The 22,718-nt window shown below is 44.8% G+C and overlaps 1 protein-coding gene across 1 annotated transcript in view; it reads left to right on the forward strand.

Moving 5' to 3' along the window:
• LOC121316669 (cytochrome c oxidase subunit 7A-related protein, mitochondrial-like) overlaps positions 1 to 7,425 on the forward strand; it is a 33,267-nt gene extending 25,842 nt beyond the window's left edge. Inside the window, exons 4-5 of the transcript XR_005950432.1 lie at positions 5,364 to 6,807; positions 7,001 to 7,425. The gene's annotated coding sequence lies outside the window, so the exon portion shown is untranslated. The remainder of the gene's footprint in view (positions 1 to 5,363; positions 6,808 to 7,000) is intronic.
• The last annotated feature ends 15,293 nt before the right edge of the window (positions 7,426 to 22,718 follow it).

Genomic DNA, 22,718 nt, shown 5'->3' on the forward strand with positions numbered 1-22,718 from the left:
GTCCCACGACTTCACGTACGCTACAACTATTGAAATAACGCACCTGTCTCTCTTCTTTTCACTGTTAACATCCTGACAACTTTTCACACTTAGAACTTTAAAGCTTTTTTCAAAGCTCTTTTAAAAATGCTATGCTAGTGCACTGATAGTGTAACAGGTAATGTCAAGCAGGTAACACAGCAATAACGATCCATGATGTGGTGCGGAACAGAAAAGCCAGAGCACTTGTTGTCATGTTTTTTAAGTTTTTTTAAATCGTTCTTCCGACAGTGATTTAGAAGACAGATCTCAAAACCAAAAAGTGCATAGAGCAGCCATTTTGACAAGAACATTAGCACATAAGAACATAAAAAAAGTTTACAAACGAGAGGAGGCCATTCGGCCCATCTTGCTCGTTTGGTTGTTAGTAGCTTATTGATCCCAGAATCTCATCAAGCAGCTTCTTGAAGGATCCCAGGGTGTCAGCTTCAACAACATTACTGGGGAGTTGATTCCAGACCCTCACAATTCTCTGTGTAAAAAAAATGCCATTTTCTGTTCTGAATGCCCTTTTATCTAACATCCATTTGTGACCCCTGGTCCTTGTTTCATTTTTCAGGTTGAAAAAGTCCCTTGGGTCGACACTGTCAATACCTTTTAGAATTTTGAATGCTTGAATCAGATCGCCGTGTAGTCTTCTGTGTTCAAGACTGAATAGATTCAATTCTTTTAGCCTGTCTGCATATGACATGCCTTTTAAACCGGTAATAATTTTGGTCGCTCTTCTTTGCACTCTTTCTAGAGCAGCAATATCCTTTTTGTAGCGATGTGACCAGAACTGAACACAATATTCTAAATGAGGTCTTACTAATTCATTGTAAAGTTTTAACATTACTTCCCTTGATTCAGCTTCCTCACATTGTCTAGATGAAGGCATTTCTGAGTCAACATAAACTCCTAGATCTTTTTCATAGATTCCTTCTTCAGTTTCAGACAAGTGTGTATTGGGGCTGTGTTTGAAATGCCACGGTCAGGTGTAAAGGTGTTACTTCATTAAGACAGTAATTATCCTGAGTGTAATATAGATAGGTTCTCTCTATACAGTATATTCTCAGTGCTCATAATGACGAAGGATGGATAGCAGAATATCCTCTTTACTCCAACATACTTGACAATGCAAATCTAATTAACAGTGTGCCTGGGGCTCAGGAGTGACAAGCAAGAGAAAGCACAAGATCATATTGATCACACCTTACTAACACAAGGCTGCTTCCTAGTTATGAACAGACAGCGTGTGTGTGTGTGTGTGTGTGTGTGTGTGTGTGTGTGTGTGTGTTGTATGCAGTCCTCTTCAAACCTAATTCAATCCTAAGAACTTTACAAGTGGGTGGGGATCCTCTAATCCCATTACACTGATGCCCAGGCTCCATCCCAGGTTTCAAACCTGTCAGTTGATCTGTCAGCATGATTAAAACACAAGCAGATTATTACCTAATGAAATGCATTATTTCACCAGGCAGTCTTTTGGAATATATCATTGAATTGAATGAGCCTTGTGAATAATAATTAGCTGACTGGGCTTAGCTGTCAATGCAGCTCTGTGCCACCTTCCTGCCTCTCTTCAGAACTGCCTGAGACCATCCGATGAGATTTACTGCTTTATTGAGTTCATTAAAAATAGCAGGGACCTTGCCTCCTCTGCAGGCCAGCAGTTTGCCAGAGATTGTTCCAAATCCAGCATGTTCTGCTCAGATTTTTATTGGAAATGTTGTGTAACTTGTAAAGCACAGCAAAGTTGAAGAAGTTTATGAAATGAACTATATTATCAATCCACCTCTGTAAAACCTGCCTGGAGCTGAGAAACCTTCAGAAATGCAACCAACTGCTAGCCAAGCCAGTGAATCAAATGAATGAATATACAGCTGTGACCAATAGTTTTGCATCATCACCTTATAGAGTTAACTAATATTGCTTCATGAAGTCTAATGAATTCTACTGAATAATAATACGTTAACATATTGAATTACATTCCGCTTTGTAGTTATCCATATACTTAATAAAAAAAACAGATTTTTTAAAATTGTCTTTTTAATTTTTTTTACTATTATGGTTAATTAAAAGAGCTAATTATGTTCTCATAGTTTTTTTTTTATTTTATTTTTTTATTACTCAACCCTAAAATTCCAGGTGATGCTACATTTTTGGCTATAACTGTACAGTACAGCATTGTTTTATTAATAATTCATAATTAAGCCCCATATTTAAAAGCTTAAAGAAGTGCAAGGATTGGTCTGCAGGCTTTGAAACTGATGAGCAAGAGTTGGTGGCACAGTAGGTGATCTCAATGTATCCTGCCTCAATGACAGGGCTGTGATCTCAGTGTATCCCTCCTCAATCACAAGGCTGTGATCTCAGTGTATCCCTCCTCAATCACAGGACTGTGATCTCAGCGTATCCCTCCTCAATCACAAGGCTGTGATCTCAGTGTATCCCACCATCAATCACAGGACTGTAATCTAAGTGTATCCCTTCTCAATCACAGGGCTGTGATCTCACTGGTGAGCTCAGCGTATCCCTCCTCAGTCACAAGGCGGTGATCTCAGTGTATCCTGCCTCAATGACAGGGCTGTGATCTCAGTGTATCCCTCCTCAATCACAAGGCTGTGATCTCAGTGTATCCCACCATCAATCACAGGACTGTGATCTCAGCGTATCCCTCCTCAATCACAAGGCTGTGATCTCAGTGTATCCCACCATCAATCACAGGACTGTAATCTAAGTGTATCCCTCCTCAATCACAGGGCTGTGATCTCACTGGTGAGCTCAGCGTATCCCTCCTCAATCACAAGGCTGTGATCTCTGTGTTTTTCTCCTCAATCACAGGGCTGTGATCTCAGTGTACCCCTCCTCAATCACAGGACTGTGATCTCAGCGTATCCCTCCTCAATCATAGGGCTGTGATCTCACTGGTGAGCTCAGTGTATCCCTCCTCAATCACAAGGCGGTGATCTCAGTGTATCCTGCCTCAATCACAGGGCTATGATCTCAGTGTATCCCTCTTCAATCACAAGGCTGTGATCTCTGTGTGTTCCTCCTCATTCACAGGGCTGCGATCCCTGTGTATCCCGCCTCTGTCACACTGTGTGATCTCAGTGTATCCCTCTTGTTTGAAAGTGTGATTGTGGAAGAGCTCAGTGCTCAGGAGTGTTCAAAGAGGTGTGATGTGATAATGATATGCACGCAGAGTGATTGAGAGTGTGATTGTGGAAGAGCTCCGTGCTCAGGAGTCTTCAAAGAGGTGTGATGTGATAATGATCCCTGCCTACATCACGCGTCTTTATCCAAATGAGCTGACACCACGGGAGGCCTCCTTTCCTCCATTCAGCCTCATGTCTGGAACATGTGTCTTGAGAGGGTGTTCAGAGCTGCTGCAAGTGTAATCAGTGCCTCTTCACTAAGCAGAGTTTTGTAATAAGGACTGCATTATTCAGTCATCAGGAACGCAGGCTGCACCAGGAGAAATAGAAAAACAGAAGCTATTTATATTCAAAATGTACATGTGCGTGCTATGACTATGTGGTGTGCCTGCATGGCGTGACTGTGTGGCATGACTGCGTGGCATGAATGTGTGCTGTGACTGTGTACTGTGACTGCATGGCGTGACTGCGTGCCGTGATTGTGTGTCCTGACTGCGTGTTGTGACTATGTGGCGTGACTGTGTGGCATGACTGCGTGCTGTAACTGCATATCGTGACTGCGTACCGTGACTGCGTGCCGTGACTGCGTGTTGTGACTACATGGCATGAATGCGGGGCGTGACTGCATGCCGTGACTGCGTGGCATGCCTTTCACCAGCCTTGTGCGCTAATATTCATGCATTGAAAGTGGTAATTGCCTGGGAAGAGCAGTGTGCCAGCATTATAAATAAAGCCCTTAAAGCATCCTGATTGCAGAGACCCTCTTGTTTGTTTAATCAAGGCTGACAAGCTCTAATTACCAGATCCCTCTTCATGTGCATCTGGGCTCTGCTTCTTTAATGTACACATGAACACTCTTCCTGTTCCCCTCCTTCTGCATGGATTAGAAGCCAATTACAAACAGCAGATGAGGAAACAGGAATCCTGAGTGAACTGCAATTCATTTGCACTAATAACATGATTCATTAATCCTGCACTATATTATTATCTGCTTTACAAGGTTTAAACAACCTTACTAATGGAGTCCACATATACAGCATTCAGCCCTACTGGAGTCCTGCCAGTTAGGTAGGGAGGAAATGTGATTTCTCCAGAATGATGCTCTAAGATACATCTATTACATTATAATTGTTGGGGTGCATTGGATAAAGAATTCTCTAATCACATTTGTCAATTAAATATAAGGAATGATGTACAGCCAACTGTGCATAACAGGGCTGTAATTCTGTCAAGTGTTTCTGGTGACGTTGTTGGGGACTGTGTCAGCGTGCAGTCTGAGATTGAAACTAGCACTGAAGAGGAACCGAGGGGAACTGTTAGTTACTTTATAGGAACATCCAGAACTTCACAATGCTCAGTCTCAACTCATCAACAATATTGAAAACAAAGCATTAGTGAAGGGCTTGATGCAGTAAGATTTACTATCACATAGCTGAACCCTGACTAAACCAAGTTGTAGAGGGAGTTCTGAAGTGCAATCTCAGTATGACCTGAAAGAAACTGTGAGCCCCTCACCCCTGCCAGCCCAGGAGCAGAGAGTGCTCAGTGTAGATTAGGAAGCTGTGAGCTCCTCATCCTCCCCATACTGGTACTGCCAGACCAGGAGCAGACAGAGGATCTGGAGAAGAGAGAGAGCAGTGCTCAGTGTAGATTAGGAAGCTTAGAGTCCCTCATCCCGCCCATGCTGGTACTGCCAGACCAGGAGCAGACAGAGAATCTGGAGAAGAGAAAGCGCAGTGCTCGGGGTTGATTAGGAAGCTGTCTGGAAAGACTCGAACCAAAGAAGATAGAGGACACAGAGCGGAGAAGCTGAGATTGATGCAGACATGAATCTCCCTGCTGTGAACAGCGGTATTGAGTTCCAGTAACTCAGCTGGAGGGACATGCTGATAAAATGCTTTACTGACAGTTTTAAAAAGTTAGGTTCAGGGAGCTGAGGCAAACTAAATAATTACCTTATATCACCTGATAAGTATTTTTTGTGTAGTTTTTAGGAACTTTAAACATTTGTTAATAGTTAGATATGTTCACTGTGTTGAGGCTTTCACCTGTACCATGATACCCTTTTAAAACCTGTTCTGTGAAAATAAAGAGCTGCCTTTTCAGGAGGTACCACTGTAAAGAGTGCTTAAAATAATAATAATAATAATAATAATAATAATAATAATAATATGATTTTTTTTGCAGGCAGGCTCAGATGGAACAGATCTGTAAATGGTGTAATTAGTAAAAGCAGGCAGCTGTCTCTGGAGAAGGACCCTGTTCATGATTCAGTATGAAACCCCATGATTCCTGCTGAAGTGTGAAGCTCAGGGGAGCTCGGTCCACCGCACACACACACACAGCCTGGATGGGGAGTACAGAGGAACAGACTGAGCCATTTCTTATAGCTTGTGACAGTAATTATGAGCATTGTAAGTGTGTCCTATTTCTGGAGTGACCCCTGGTACCTGTCCATCCATGGGGAGTTAGCTGAAGAGGTGACATTTCAAAGTCAGTCGTTTACCATAAGGAACAATAAAAACACTTCTGTTTTGTTTTTTCTTTTCATTTCTGGCAATAGGGAAGTAAGTTTCAACACGAGATGTCGCCTTGTATGTCTGACTGAAACCACATCACTTTAAAAACAGATGCTTTTTGGTTGATTTCCCATTTTATCTAGTTTTAAAGGTTTTCTCCCCTATCTCCCCTATCTCCCTCTGTCCTTTTCTTTCACAATAATCAAGCTGAGATTTCCCTTGGACATGACAATGCTTTCCTTCGATATACTTCTTCTGAGAAATACTCTCCATGTTTTATTGTGCTCTGAGCATGCCTGTCAGAATTCCCCATTGGCTCTGAATGTGTTTATGATTAGATAGCCTGTAGTTTATGAGTCGTGGTTAAACATGTGATCCATCCATCCATTATCATTAACTGCTAACAAAACATGGTGTCCTAACATGCTGCTCAGCTACTCCCCCCAAGCCTAAGCCTAAGGCCTGCTTCCCAAAGAAACTCAAAACACCAGGAGCGACTCACATTCACAGCTCTAGCAGCTCCTATTAAACCATGCTCACTGCCCCTGAGCTGCCCCACACACAACACAGGTGCATTGCTCAGACAGGGTGTGCTACCCAGCAAGTCCTCAAGGCTCTGGTGAATCCTACACCTCCCAGGGGGGATCTTCTTTAAACAGTGTTACCTTCTCTCCAGAGGGAGCATCCCCTCATTGCAGCCATGGAAAGATCATGGAGACTAGAGAGAACCTGAAACGTCAGTGTTAACCGTGCACTCCTGTGGGGTCAGAGCACAGACCGTGCAACAGCTGGGATCAAATGTCAATCCTTTGCATTACAAGTATGCATTCATGAGGCAACATGAGTTCAAGTGTCTGGAAGTGAAAGTAGAGGCAGCGAGTGAAAGTTATCCCTCAAGTGTTAAAGCATCTAAAGGTAACCCCTGTGTTCAGGTGGACCAGACTGACAGGTTCACTTGTTTGAAGGAAATGTTTGAAGGCGCTGATGCCATAAGTACAACCACTATTGGACGCATATGTAAAAGGCACCAAATAAGTAGGAAACAGATTGATTTGGTGCCTTTTCAAAGAAATGAGGAGAGAGTGAAAGCATTGCGATGTGAATATGTTCAGGTAAGTGTACAGTCATTTTGCTAGTACTACAGTGGTGATATGAACAGTGAGATGCTTTGTGGCTGAGAATTGTGTCTTTGTGCATATTCTTTTGATATGTGACCTGTGTTGTACAGTACAGTAGGAGGGCTGTCAGCTTGTTCCATGAATGGTGAAATGACAGTAAATCACATGAATGAATCTTGTTTTTCAGAGAAGGATGGAGTTGGATGAGGGAGTTAACTATCATGAGTTCCTCTATTCTGACAAAGTGGTCTTCAGTCTGGCAGTGGGACGGGAATATAATAATGTGTGAGGCCATATCACAAGATGGAGTTATGGCACACAGTCCTGTGCCAGGGCCATACAATTCAGCCCATCTGCTGAATTTTTTTAATGTTCTGCATAATCGCCTCGTTCATCCAAATGCTGGAGTTAAATTTGTGGTAGTCTGGGACAATGTCAATCTCCATCATGCATTGGTAGCACAAGCATGGTTTGCAGTGCATCCAGACTTCAGCATGATGTTCCTACCACCATATTCCCAATTTCTCAACCCTATAGAGGAATTTCTTTCATAGTACTCAAAGAAATGAAAGCAGTTATTTACAAACCACTAACCAAGATCATGTAACAGTCTCTTGACACAGGGGTTGTACCAACAGACTGGAGAATTTCAAACGTAATAACGATCCACAAAAAGGGAGACAAAACCAAACCAGGTAACTACAGACCAATAAGCCTGACTTCTAATATATGTAAACTTATGGAAACTATAACAAGATCCAAAATGGAAATTACCTTTATGGTAACAGTATCCTGGGAGACAATCAGTATGGATTTAGGAAAGGGAGATTGTGTCTAACTAACCTGCTTGATTTCTTTGAGGATGCAAAATCGACAGTGGATAATTACAAAGCTTATGACATGGTTTATTTAGATTTCCACAAGGCTTTTGACAAAGTCCCGCATAAAAAATTAATTCTCAAATTGAATGCAATAGGGATTCAAGGAAATGAATGCATGTGGATTTAGGGAGTGGTTAACATGTAGAAAACAGAAAGTACAGATTAGAGGAGAAACCTCAAAATGGAGAAAGGTAACCAGTGCCACAGGGATCTGCATTAGATCTGTATTAGGTCCTCTGTATTATGTCTTTTGACTATAACTGTATACATATTCCCAATTTCTCAACCCTATAGAGGAATTTCTTTCATAGTACTCAAAGAAATGAAAGCAGTTATTTACAAACCACTAACCAAGATCATGTAACAGTCTCTTAACCACTTTATTATTATTATTATTATTATTATTATTATTATTATTATTATTATTATTATTATTATTATTTTTATTTAACAGATGTTTTTATACAAGTGTGTTTAGTTATAATTCTTTGCCTTTAACTGAATTTGGATCTGGGGTAAACCAACGATTTCGTGAGAGCAAAGCTCGTCCACGTGAATGATCCAATTCAATCCTAGACACAAAACCAGATCAAGCAACAAAACAGGGGTATTAGGAGAGCCAACCCCAATCAGTATGTACAACACCACATAGGATGGGACACAGAAAGCAGCCTCTGCCAGTCCGCTCACAGAAAGCATCCTCTGCCAGTCTGCTCACAGAAAGCATCCTCGGCCAGTCTGCTCACAGAAAGCATCCTCCACAGTCTGCTCGCAGAAAGCATCCTTGGCCAGTCTGCTCACAGAAAGCATCCTCGGCCAGTCTGCTCACAGAAAGCATCCTCCACAGTCAGCTCACAGAAAGCATCCTCGGCCAGTCTGCTCACAGAAAGCATCCTCCACAGTCTGCTCACAGAAAGCATCCTCGGCCAGCCTGCTCACAGAAAACATCCTCGGCCAGCCTGCTCACAGAAAGCATCCTCGGCCAGTCTGCTCACAGAAAGCATCCTCGGCCAGTCTGCTCACAGAAAGCATCCTCGGCCAGTCTGCTCACAGAAAGCATCCTCCACAGTCTGCCCCCGCTGTCACCCAGACACAATCGCAGGAGCCTTTAATCATGCAAGCTACTGAACATCTTGTGCAGAAAGCCCTGGGTAGGTCTAATCCCATTTCAATACATCAGTCCATTTAATATAGCAGTCTGAGCTAAACAAGCTTTTTGTATGTAATTTAATCTATATGTAAAATTGCACAAGGTCAGCTATGAACCAATGCGGCTGTACAGAACACAGCTGCAGAAACAACTTGCAGGAGAATGAATGAGAACGGTGGAAGTGACTTTTCATTTATTATTATTATTATTATTAATGTTCTAATAAAACACAGAAGAGAGTGTGGAGTTGCAACGTGCCTCCCTCCCTTTGTTGGGATGCAGTAGACCATGGTGCTATACTTCTGTCTGTGGGAAGTGAAAGAGCAGGATGTTAGGATTTATTATTATTATTTATTTTGTACTTTATAAATAAATGTAATTTAAGAATGTGGAGCGTAAATCCCTTTGTTAGAATCCCTGGGGTTTTTTTGATAGTCAGCAGAGGAAGCTGTAGATCACGATTACTGTGTATTTATATATATATATATATATATATATATATATATTATATATATATATATAATATATATATATATATATATATATATATATTCCATCCAGGGGGCTGATACAGGTTATTTAATGACTGTTAGTGAAGTGTAGTTCTGGAACTGTGCTGGCTGTCTGGTAATGTTCAAGACAAGACAAGACAATTACAAGACAAAACAAACAAAACACTCACAGTACTTTATGAAATAGGAACAGGGTCTCTCACACTCCTTCTCAGTTTATTTACACATACCAAAGCAAATGAACAGATTACGATTCTCCATCCCCTTTTATTTAGTCACACATTACCCCTTGGTAAACTAGTGCAACTGCCTGTCCAATCTACGGATGCCACTTTGTTTCCCTTCCGGGTCATCGCGTTCTTGCAATGGAGTCTCGCCCCCTTCTAGGCTGGCCGACTTCACTTTAACCTTGGGAAAGAACAGTCAGACCAACCTGTCCAGGGAACTCTGTTCTCGCTGCTTAGCGCCCTCACAGGTCGGGAAGGAGGTTTTCAACAAAGAATCATTGTATACCGGTAATTGCATGCCAATTCTCGATGAAACAAAGGCATGTATTAGCCTCTGATCAAATGATAGATCAGGATCAAAAATGACCCCCAAATTTCTTGCTTCAAGTTTTAGTTCTGAGGAAAAGCTGCTAAGATCTGTTTTATATAAATCAACATTTTTGAATTGGTGCTGTGAACCCACAAGCATGACCTCAGTTTCATCAAAATTCAACATCAGAAAATTCTGTGACATCCAACACTTTATATCCACAAAGCAAGCAGCTAATAGCGCCCCAGTAGAGGGATTGTCTGGATTGAAAGACAAGTACAGCTGAGTATCATCAGTGTAACAGTGGAAATTCACTCCATGCCTGTGGATAATATCACCTAATGACAACAACAGGGGACCTAAAATAGAACCCCGAGGAACACCACAGACAACCTCTGACAAATCAGACTCCATCTCCCCAACAGAAACGTACTGAAACCCATCGGAAAGACCTAAACCAAGAATGGACCCCGCCTGCCAAACCCACTCAACTCCTCAGCTGATTTAATAGAATGGAGCGGTCCACGGTGTTCACAGCAGTGCTAAGATCAAGAAGAATTCAAATTGAAGGAAAGCCAGAGTCGGAGCTTGTCAAAAGATCATTTACTACCCTAACAAGAGCCGTCTCAGGGCTCTGTGCAGATCGAAATCCAGACTGAAACTTTTCAAATAGAGCATTGCAAGCTAAACATTTGAATAATTGATTGGCAAAAACTTTCTCTAAGACCTTGGCTAAAAGTGGAATATTGGAAATAGGCCTATAGTTGTTAATAACTGTAGGATCCAAATTACTTTTATTAAGCAGGGGTTTAAGCACTGCAACTTTAAGTGCAGAGGGAACTATACCAGATTAAAGTGATTCATTTATAATTGTTAAAATGCTTATATTAGCATGTGACAGAAATACAATGATTCTTGGTAGTAAATCTCCCTCCCGACTTGTGAAGGCGCTAAGCAGTGAGAACAGAGTTCCCTGGAGGGGCTGGCCTGACAGTTCTTTCCCAAGGTTCAAGGGAAATCAGCCAACCTGGAGGGGGGAAAGACTCTGTTGCAATAAAGCCTGAAGGGAAACGACGTGGCAGCCGCAGATTGGAGAGGTGGCTGCCCTCGTTTACCAAGGGGTCATGTGTGACAGCATAAAAGGGGCCGGAGAAACGCAATCTGTTCCTTCGCTTTGGTTTGTGTTTTGAACCTGTAAGGACGGTGAGAGACCCTGTCAGAAATAATAGTATCGTGAGGGTTTTGTTTGTTTGATTGTAATTGTCTTGTTTGTAAATTACTAGACGGCTAACACGATTCCAAAGGCCAGCACAAAGCCGGAACAGCATTGCACTACTGGCACTAATAAACAGTATCACCCACCATGAGCACTACTGCACGCACCCAGGACTGGTGACCCCGCCACGAGCACTACTGCACGCACCCAGGACTGGTGACCCCGCCACGAGCACTACTGCACGCACCCAGGACTGGTGACCCCGCCACGAGCACTACTGCACGCACCCAGGACTGGTGACCCCGCCACGAGCACTACTGCACGCACCCAGGACTGGTGACCCCGCCACGAGCACTACTGCACGCACCCAGGACTGGTGACCCCGCCACGAGCACTACTGCACGCACCCAGGACTGGTGACCCCGCCACGAGCACTACTGCACGCACCCAGGACTGGTGACCCCGCCACGAGCACTACTGCACGCACCCAGGACTGGTGACCCCGCCACGAGCACTACTGCACGCACCCAGGACTGGTGACCCCGCCACGAGCACTACTGCACGCACCCAGGACTGGTGACCCCGCCACGAGCACTACTGCACGCACCCAGGACTAGTGACCGTGTTGGTATCATTGTGGGGCGGATATTTGTGTTTATTATTTGAGACTGCAACCTGTTGTTATGTATTCTGTGCAATACACACTGTTGTGTATTGCCAGGGTCCTATTATTTGGTCACCAGACCTGGATATAATAAAATCCTTTTGCAACTGGATTATAACTCTCCTGTCTGTCTAATCACACACTGCATCGCTCCACTTAACTACTTTGCCACATAGCAACACTAAATACATCATTTACATGTAATACTGCTTCAGGTGGTGTTGTTAAATTCAAGTTTGAAAAAAAGGACAGTGGGACAGATGATGCAGTTATTGTAGCTAGAGCAAATACAGTACAGCTGGTTGTAAGCACATCTGAATAATGTAGCTATATTATAGACCATGCAGATATGCTTTAAAATCATACACAAGAAATAGGAGAGTTGTAACTGCATAAGAATCTAAGAAGATATAGTCATAGTTAAACTGAAGACTGTGTGAAGCTGTTTGTAATTATTGTTGTTGAACATATTGCTGTACAGTGGAAGAATTTTCCACCCATTTGACTGTCATGGCTGTAAGTAAATAAAACGGATTGTTTCTGAAGTTTGAAAAGTTTATATGCCTGGAATTATTCTATACGAAATAACAAGTTGAACTAATATGCAAAGCACAGTAACTGGATGATGTGTTGTAATGTATAAACAACCTGCTACAAACTCTGAAGTGGTACATTTGTTTATTAAGAGGCCACTGCACATTCCATATTTTATTCCTTTGTCCTGGTGATGAATTTCGAGCTTGTAACACATCTTCATGTGTTACAAGTACTGCTTATACCAAAATCTCCAATTCCATATTGGTAAATTTCAGATCTTGCTTCCGAGCACCCTCATCACCATGGCTACTACCATCTTTGTGTGCCATTCATTTTCTTTTATCTACTCACGCACGGTTGACCTAAACCCGTTACTTATTGTGAGAGGTGTATAATTCTCCACAGCTAATTGCGGTGAGCGATATTTCAAATCTCCTGCTTCACCTAATTAGTCTTATAAAATATTATTTTGAGTGCGGCGGTACTGAACACGTAAATTACGTGGCTTTTTGTGGTCGGTTTTATCCCTTTATAAATTTGGGTCTGTATGTCATGTTCAATACTGAAGCAGTCATTTCCCTTGTCTTCAAATTACAGTGTCTTCTCACTTGTCTTGAGACCATTATGCTTCTATGCCTTGATGTGTGAGGTGTCTACGCATGGAAGAAGGATTGATTTTTCATTTACAAATTGATCTTTGTGAGCTTTAAGCTGATAATGCTAATATGTGTTCATTTTTTTATTTTCAGTGTTTGGCTCAGTATCTTAATTCCAGGTCTGTTTCATCATGGCAGCCAATCAGGCCCATATAAATAAACAAAGCTTTCAGGAAATGAATGCAAGCTGAAATTAATCTCCTCCTAGTGGCTGATGAGTGAATAACGCTGACCTTTCCATTTCAGGGCTTGTTGTTTAATAGAATGGTAAGAGGTTTGTCTTTGAACCATATGCCTTGCGGTTCATGTCCAGCCATTGCCTTTCCATTCAGTTCAATAGGCTGACATGCCAATTCATTACAGAGTGTACATCTATTTCACAGTTGAAGCATAAAAAAGGGAACATCTTGTTTTGCTAATGAAACCAAGGAAAATACTGGTGTGGATTTTGTGGGTGTGAGTGTGTGTGAGTATTTCACATGTGCTATTAACTGCAGTACCCAAAACTATATACAAGGTTATTCATGAAGAAATCCTTACAGAACATGTTCCACTTGAGCTCCATCCTTAGGCTGGCCCTGGTAATTCTCATGGAGCAGCAGCAGCAGCACAGGCACAGCAGTATGACTTGGCTTAGGCTGGCCCTGGTAATTCTCATGGAGCAGCAGCAGCAGCGCAGGCACAGCAGTATGACTTGGCTTAGTCTGGCCCTGGTAATTCTCATGGAGCAGCAGCAGCAGCAGCAGGCACAGCAGTATGACTTGGCTTAGGCTGGCCCTGGTAATTCTCATGGAGCAGCAGCAGCAGCGCAGGCACAGCAGTATGACTTGGCTTAGGCTGGCCCTGGTAATTCTCATGGAGCAGCAGCAGCAGCGCAGGCACAGCAGTATGACTTGGCTTAGTCTGGCCCTGGTAATTCTCATGGAGCAGCAGCAGCAGCAGCAGGCACAGCAGTATGACTTGGCTTAGGCTGGCCCTGGTAATTCTCATGGAGCAGCAGCAGCAGCAGCGCAGGCACAGCAGTATGACTTGGCTTAGTATGGCCCTGGTAATTCCCATGGAGCAGCAGCAGCAGCAGCGCAGGCACAGCAGTATGACTTGGCTTAGGCTGGCCCTGGTAATTCTCATGGAGCAGCAGCAGCAGCAGCGCAGGCACAGCAGTATGACTTGGCTTAGTCTGGCCCTGGTAATTCTCATGGAGCAGCAGCAGCAGCAGCAGCAGCAGCGCAGGCACAGCAGTATGACTTGGCTTAGTATGGCCCTGGTAATTCCCATGGAGCAGCAGCAGCAGCAGCGCAGGCACAGCAGTATGACTTGGCTTAGGCTGGCCCTGGTAATTCTCATGGAGCAGCAGCAGCAGCAGCGCAGGCACAGCAGTATGACTTGGCTTAGGCTGGCCCTGGTAATTCTCATGGAGCAGCAGCAGCAGCAGCAGGCACAGCAGTATGACTTGGCTTAGGCTGGCCCTGGTAATTCTCATGGAGCAGCAGCAGCAGCAGCAGGCACAGCAGTATGACTTGGCTTAGTATGGCCCTGGTAATTCTCATGGAGCAGCAGCAGCAGCAGCGCAGGCACAGCAGTATGACTTGGCTTAGGCTGGCCCTGGTAATTCTCATGGAGCAGCAGCAGCAGCAGCAGGCACAGCAGTATGACTTGGCTTAGGCTGGCCCTGGTAATTCTCATGGAGCAGCAGCAGCAGCAGCGCAGGCACAGCAGTATGACTTGGCTTAGTATGGCCCTGGTAATTCTCATGGAGCAGCAGCAGCAGCAGCAGGCACAGCAGTATGACTTGGCTTAGCAATTCTCATGGAGCAGCAGCAGCAGCAGCAGGCACAGCAGTATGACTTGGCTTAGTCTGGCCCTGGTAATTCTCATGGAGCAGCAGCAGCAGCACAGGCACAGCAGTATGACTTGGCTTAGGCTGGCCCTGGTAATTCTCATGGCAGCAGCAGCAGCAGCAGGCACAGCAGTATGGCTTGGGTAATTCTGGCCCTGCAGCAGCAGCAGCACAGGCACAGCAGTATGACTTGGCTTAGGCTGGCCCTGGTAATTCTCATGGAGCAGCAGCAGCAGCACAGGCACAGCAGTATGACTTGGCTTAGGCTGGCCCTCATGGAGCAGCAGCAGCAGCAGCAGGCACAGCAGTATGACTTGGCTTAGTCTGGCCCTGGTAATTCTCATGGAGCAGCAGCAGCAGCAGCAGGCACAGCAGTATGACTTGGCTTAGTCTGGCCCTGGTAATTCTCATGGAGCAGCAGCAGCAGCAGCAGGCACAGCAGTATGACTTGGCTTAGTCTGGCCCTGGTAATTCTCATGGAGCAGCAGCAGCAGCAGCGCAGGCACAGCAGTATGACTTGGCTTAGGCTGGCCCTGGTAATTCTCATGGAGCAGCAGCAGCAGCGCAGGCACAGCAGTATGACTTGGCTTAGGCTGGCCCTGGTAATTCTCATGGAGCAGCAGCAGCAGCAGCAGGCACAGCAGTATGACTTGGCTTAGTCTGGCCCTGGTAATTCTCATGGAGCAGCAGCAGCAGCGCAGGCACAGCAGTATGACTTGGCTTAGGCTGGCCCTGGTAATTCTCATGGAGCAGCAGCAGCAGCAGCGCAGGCACAGCAGTATGACTTGGCTTAGTCTGGCCCTGGTAATTCTCATGGAGCAGCAGCAGCAGCAGCGCAGGCACAGCAGTATGACTTGGCTTAGTCTGGCCCTGGTAATTCTCATGGAGCAGCAGCAGCAGCAGCGCAGGCACAGCAGTATGACTTGGCTTAGTCTGGCCCTGGTAATTCTCATGGAGCAGCAGCAGCAGCAGCAGGCACAGCAGTATGACTTGGCTTAGTCTGGCCCTGGTAATTCTCATGGAGCAGCAGCAGCAGCACAGGCACAGCAGTATGACTTGGCTTAGTCTGGCCCTGGTAATTCTCATGGAGCAGCAGCAGCAGCACAGGCACAGCAGTATGACTTGGCTTAGTCTGGCCCTGGTAATTCTCATGGAGCAGCAGCAGCAGCAGCGCAGGCACAGCAGTATGACTTGGCTTAGTATGGCCCTGGTAATTCTCATGGAGCAGCAGCAGCAGCAGCGCAGGCACAGCAGTATGACTTGGCTTAGTCTGGCCCTGGTAATTCTCATGGAGCAGCAGCAGCAGCAGCGCAGGCACAGCAGTATGACTTGGCTTAGTATGGCCCTGGTAATTCTCATGGAGCAGCAGCAGCAGCAGCGCAGGCACAGCAGTATGACTTGGCTTAGTCTGGCCCTGGTAATTCTCATGGAGCAGCAGCAGCAGCAGCGCAGGCACAGCAGTATGACTTGGCTTAGTGGCTGGCCCTGGTAATTCTTAGGCCATGGTAGCAGCAGCAGCAGCAGCGCAGGCACAGCAGTATGACTTGGCTTAGGCTGGCCCTGGTAATTCTCATGGAGCAGCAGCAGCAGCGCAGGCACAGCAGTATGACTTGGCTTAGTCTGGCCCTGGTAATTCTCATGGAGCAGCAGCAGCAGCACAGGCACAGCAGTATGACTTGGCTTAGGCTGGCCCTGGTAATTCTCATGGAGCAGCAGCAGCAGCAGCGCAGGCACAGCAGTATGACTTGGCTTAGGCTGGCCCTGGTAATTCTCATGGAGCAGCAGCAGCAGCAGCGCAGGCACAGCAGTATGACTTGGCTTAGTCTGGCCCTGGTAATTCTCATGGAGCAGCAGCAGCAGCACAGGCACAGCAGTATGACTTGGCTTAGTCTGGCCCTGGTAATTCTCATGGAGCAGCAGCGGCAGTGAGGCACAGCAGTATGACTTGGCTTAGGCTGGTCTGGATACACTGAAGACTGTACAATGGGCTCAGGGTTTGTATATGAAATTCTGATTCATCTGTGGAGCAAATAATGAAACCAGCACCGACAGCATGAGAATGTGAGCAGACCCACAGTAAAGGAGGTCTCTTTATTCATTTATATTAAAACACCCCATTAACAAAGCCAGCCAAGTGATTGAGCAGTACCTTTCCTGTCCCACAAAAAGCTGTGGTTTGTTGCACCTGCACTAGTACAATCCCAGCAATACCATTCCAGTGTTGTGGGACATCTTTTTTGAGTGATTAATATCAGCTTTTAAAAACGATTTGATTGACAAACCCCACCTCTTTAGTACCAAAGGGATAAACCAAGCACTACACATTTCTGCTGATACAAGATTGTAGCTCCTGCTTTCAGTTTCCTTTAAGGATGGATTGCATATGAATCCTAATGCCTCCAAGAGTCTGACCTATGGTGGAATTTTGTGACAATATTTTTACACAGCAGTGACAAACATCCCTATCAGTAACCCCTTGCCTTTTTAGTTGCATTCTTCCATTGCGGTTTGCCTCCACGAAAAGGTTAATCAATATCTATTGACACAGTGAGTGGTTCTGGAAATCGAAACTAGCAGGAGATAATTTAACTTTAATGAAGTCAATAAAGACCTTGACAATCGAAGCGCAGCACAAAAGAAGGGAAAACCGACAAAATAAAACATGAGAGAGCATGTTTTGAAAAGCATTTACTTCAGTCTTTAATTAACAGTCTATTCATTTCACAATATTAGAGCCAAACTGGTAAGTGGTAGAATCCCAGGTCTAAGCACCCTCAAGCTGCTTGTTTATTATTGGATATCATCTCTATGGACATTTCACCTGTCAAAGAAACATGTGTTAATTAAAGACTGGATTAAACACTTTGAACATGTGCCACAGGCTGTTTCATTAATTAGGATGGAAGTATCAGTAGCAGATGGTCAGCAGAGTGCTAATAGGGGAACCTTATATAGAAAGCAGTACATTGTATACTGTAGCCACTACAACATACAATATAAGCATAATGGCATGCATCCTCTCCATTTATTCTGTATGTACACACATATACAAATACATTTTTTTAAAGCATCAGTATATTCTTAATGTAGTATTTATGTCTTAAAATATGCCATTGATCTTTGAAGTGGATATGATTCTCAAAAATCAATTTGTGGCCTAGACTGTATTTTTATGAACAGGGTTCAAATGGGTTAATATTCCTGAAAAGATTAACATTCCATCTTAAATGTGTGGTAACATAACCCTAACCCTAACCCTAACCCTAACATAACCCTAACCCTAACCCTAACCCTAACCCTAACCCTAACCCTAACCCTAACATAACCCTAACCCTAACCCTAACCCTAACCCTAACCTAACCCTAACCCTAACCCTAACCCTAACCCTAACCCTAACCCTAACCTAACCCTAACCCTAACCCTAACCCTAACATAACCCTAACCCTAATCCCAGCCATTTCACCCTCCAGGATGTGTTTCTGCTACAGTATATCATATATAACCCTAATCTTAACCCTAACCCTAAACCCAACCATTTCACCCTCTAGGATGTGTTTCTGCTACAGTATATCATATATAACCCTAATCTTAACCCTAACCCTAATCCCAGCCATTTCACCCTCCAGGATGTGTTTCTGCTACAGTATATCATATATAACCCTAACATAACCCTAACCCTAATCCCAGCCATTTCACCCTCCAGGATGTGTTTCTGCTACAGTATATCATATATAACCCTAATCTTAACCCTAACCCTAAACCCAACCATTTCACCCTCCAGGATGTGTTTCTGCTACAGTATATCATATATAACCCTAACCTTAACCCTAACCCTAAACCCAACCATTTCACCCTCCAGGATGTGTTTCTGCTACAGTATATCGTATATAACCCTAACCTTAACCCTAACCCTAAACCCAACCATTTCACCCTCCAGAATGTGTTTCTGCTACAGTATATCATATATAACCCTAACCTTAACCCTAACCCTAATCCCAGCCATTTCACCCTCCAGGATGTGTTTCTGCTACAGTATATCATATATAACCCTAACCTTAACCATAAACCCAGTCCCCATGCATTTGTCCCCCTGCTCCTTAGTCATTTAAAGTCTTGAAAAATATGTGAAAATCAAACAGCTCAAAATTACCACAGAAGGTTGAGCATGTTTTTGCATTGATTTAAAAATGTGCCAAAGTACTTGTTTTATAGTGCTAATTAAAATGTTTTATAAGTGGTGTTTGGTAAGCAGATAGTGTGAAAACAACACAACATTGACTTTCGTATTTATGCGTGTTAAATTAGGGAAACTGAATGAGATGCTGTGTGTAATATGTCAGCAGAACACATTCACTAGTTTACAATATAAATGAAAATAATATCTTTCCTTAATGTTGTTAATGGCTCCTTCAACATCAAAGTCAAGACATTTAATTAAAATACCTCTTCTGACACATGGCTTGGTGGAGCACTTCATTATGAGACCACTTCCAAATTATATGGTCATTATGAGACCACTTCCACATGACATGGTCATTATGAGTGAGACCACTTCCACATGACATGCTCATTATGAGTGAGACCACTTCAAAATTACATGCTCATTATGAGACCGCTTCCACATGACATGCTTATTATGAGACCACTTCCAAATAACATGGTCATTATGAGTGAGACCACTTCCACATGACATGGTCATTATGAGTGAGACCACTTCCAAATGACATGCTCATTATGAGTGAGACCATTTCCAAATGACATGCTCATTATGAGTGAAGATTAGGTCTAGAGAGAAGAACCAAACCACTGCCCTTTGCCCTGCCAGTGCAGTGAAGCATGTATATTTAACACGTGTTGATGACCTCTGCCCTTTCCCCTGCCAGTGCATTGAAGCATGCATATTTAACACATGTTGATGACCGCTGACCTTTACCCTGTCAGTGCAGTGATGTGTGCATATTTAACACGTGTTGATGGTTGATGTCCTCTGATACTAGACACTGCCACTTTCACACTAAGCTCAGATGGAGCATGGTGTGAATTTACCAATCTGTGCTGTTTAGTTTTTTATTTCCCACATGAAAGCTGCACAGGCTGGTGCATGTGATAAAGACAACTGCCTTGATAAAGATACAAGCTTCCACTTTACAGGAGGGGAGAAACATGCTGGACAAATGTGTTCTTGTTATTAAATGCAATGGTTTTACACCACAAGCACTAAAGCACACAATGTGGACTTGTGATTGTGTTTGTGTTACGTGTGGGTGTTAAAGATCAGGACTATTATTATGTCAAAACCAACTCATGGATTAAAACAGAGCAATACATGCTGCTGTATTGCCTGTTATCATTGTTATCATTTACTGTGTTTGTCATCATACTTTTGGATTGTACAAATAAAACACCATTGCACCTGGATTATTGTTGTCTGTATGTTTATTGATCACAACAGCACTCCTATACCTGCACACTGTAACCACCTTGCCACAGTCCCTTACTTACTGGCCTGTCACTCTGCTGAGTTCATCCCAAGCAGCAGGGCATTCTGTGTCCTGGGAAGGAATGAGTCTGTTTGTCTCACCTTCTCCTAGCAGCGCAGGCTCAGGTGATCACACAGTCCTGCTCTGATAAAGCATAGCAAGCACTGGTGCGATGTGAGGAAATCAAGCTTCACAGCAAAGCGTATACCCGGGACCCCTCACTACTGCCTGTGTGTCACCCTTACCTCTACCCCGTTTCCAGCAGAGCGCAGACACAGGACCCCTCACTGCTGCTTGTGTGTCACCCACACCTCTACCCCGTTTCCAGCAGAGCGTTGACCCGGGACCCCACACTGCTGCCTGTGTGTCACCCTCACCTCTACTGTGTGCCAGCTCTGCTCAAAGAGTCATGTAATCCTTTCATCTCCTCGGCTCAGACCTGCCTCACAGCTGCAAACACATGACCCCAGCCTAATTGATCCACAGGAGGAGACTGGGTGTGAGTGAACGTGCTATAAAGAGTATAATCATCTATTGGTAGAGTAATACAGTCACAATGCTCAAACTCCATGAAACTTCAGACTGCTTTTCAAATCAAAAGCTGTCTCCAGTATCTCTCTGTGTTGTGCCATGTGAGCCCCCCATTTGTTAATTCTCACTTGTGCTCACTAGAATGAGTTTGATATGAATATAAAATAGAATTAGTCTAACAGTGTCACTAATAAACACAAACTGCATTGATTATAGTGTTCGGCGTCACAACTGCAGAAACTCACTCTTTGCAATGCTAGTGATTTTTGGGTTACCACTGATCTTGAGTTCTTGAAAAAGTTTTTTTTACATAATCAGCTTTGGGGGTGCCGGAGAAAAAAATAAATAAATTGAATACGTGTTGGATCAAAGGATGAAATGGATAGGCTAAGAAAAAAGTTAACATGTAAGTAAAGCCAATGTGTAAACCTCTATTTCTAATACGATACTCAAGTACTGTATGGAAAAGCATGATACTGTCTATCATTGTACACTGGTGGTACAGTCTCCACAAACCTGGGGAGGAGGCTGGAGAGGAGGAGGCTGGGAGGAAGAGACTGGGAAGGAGGAGGCTGTAGAAGAGGCTGGGGAGCAGGAGGCTGGGGAGTAGGAGGCTAGGGAGGAGGCTGGGGAGGAGGATTCTGGGGAGGTGGAGGCTGGGAGGAAGAGACTGGGAAGGAGGAGGCTGTGGAAGAGGCTGGGGAGCAGGAGGCTGGGGAGTAGGAGGCTAGGGAGGAGGCTGGGGAGGAGGATTCTGGGGAGGAGGCTGGGAGGAAGAGGCTGGGGAGCAGGAGGCTGGGGAGTAGGAGGCTAGGGAGGAGGCTGGGGAGGAGGATTCTGGGGAGGTGGAGGCTGGGAGGAAGAGACTGGGAAGGAGGAGGCTGTGGAAGAGGCTGGGGAGCAGGAGGCTGGGGAGTAGGAGGCTAGGGAGGAGGCTGGGGAGGAGGATTCTGGGGAGGTGGAGGCTGGGAGGAAGAGACTGGGAAGGAGGAGGCTGTGGAAGAGGCTGGGGAGCAGGAGGCTGGGGAGTAGGAGGCTAGGGAGGAGGCTGGGGAGGAGGATTCTGGGGAGGAGGAGGCTGGGAGGAAGAGACTGGGAAGGAGGAGGCTGTGGAAGAGGCTGGGGAGCAGGAGGCTGGGGAGTAGGAGGCTAGGGAGGAGGCTGGGGAGGAGGATTCTGGTGAGGAGGCTGGGGAGGAGGCTGAGAGCAAGAGACTGTGGAGGTGGAGGCTGGGGAAGAAGAGACTAGGGAGGAGGAGGCTGTGGAGGAGGCTGGGGAGGAGGATTTTGGGGAGGAGGCTAGGGAGGAAGAGACTGGGGAGGAGGAGGCTGTGGAGGAGGATGGCGAGCAAGAGGCTGGGGATTAGGTGGCTGGGGAGTAGGAGGCTGGGGAGGAGGCTGGGGAGGAGGATTTTGGGGAGGAGGCTGGGGAGGAAGAGACTGGGAAGGAAGAGGCTCTGGAGGAGGAGGCTGGGGAGGAGGAGGTTGAAGAGGAGGCTGGGGAGGAGGAGTCAAGCTCTAACTTGCAGCATGGAGGTAATGGATCAGGTAAGATTTTTACCCCTTCTCTGAAGATCATTGGACAAGTAATTACGTTGTTAGCCATAAGGTACTCTGTTTCAATTGACAATCATCTGGTTATGAACGCAGAATAAGCTTGATTTGATTGAGTGATTCAAAGTTACCTGAATGAGTTCCCTGCTGGAAAGACCCTTTACTTCATTACTCATTACGGAGTGATCAATACTAGAAGCTGTGTGTATTTAAGAACATAAGAATATAAGAAAGGTTACAAACGAGAGGAGGCCATTCGGCCCATCTTACTCGTTTGGTTGTTAGTAGCTTATTGATCCCAGAATCTCATTAAGCAGCTTCTTGAAGGATCCCAGGGTGTCAGCTTCAACA

The sequence above is a fragment of the Polyodon spathula genome, chromosome 6 (genome assembly GCF_017654505.1).
Source record: "Polyodon spathula isolate WHYD16114869_AA chromosome 6, ASM1765450v1, whole genome shotgun sequence".
NCBI lineage: Eukaryota > Metazoa > Chordata > Actinopteri > Acipenseriformes > Polyodontidae > Polyodon > Polyodon spathula.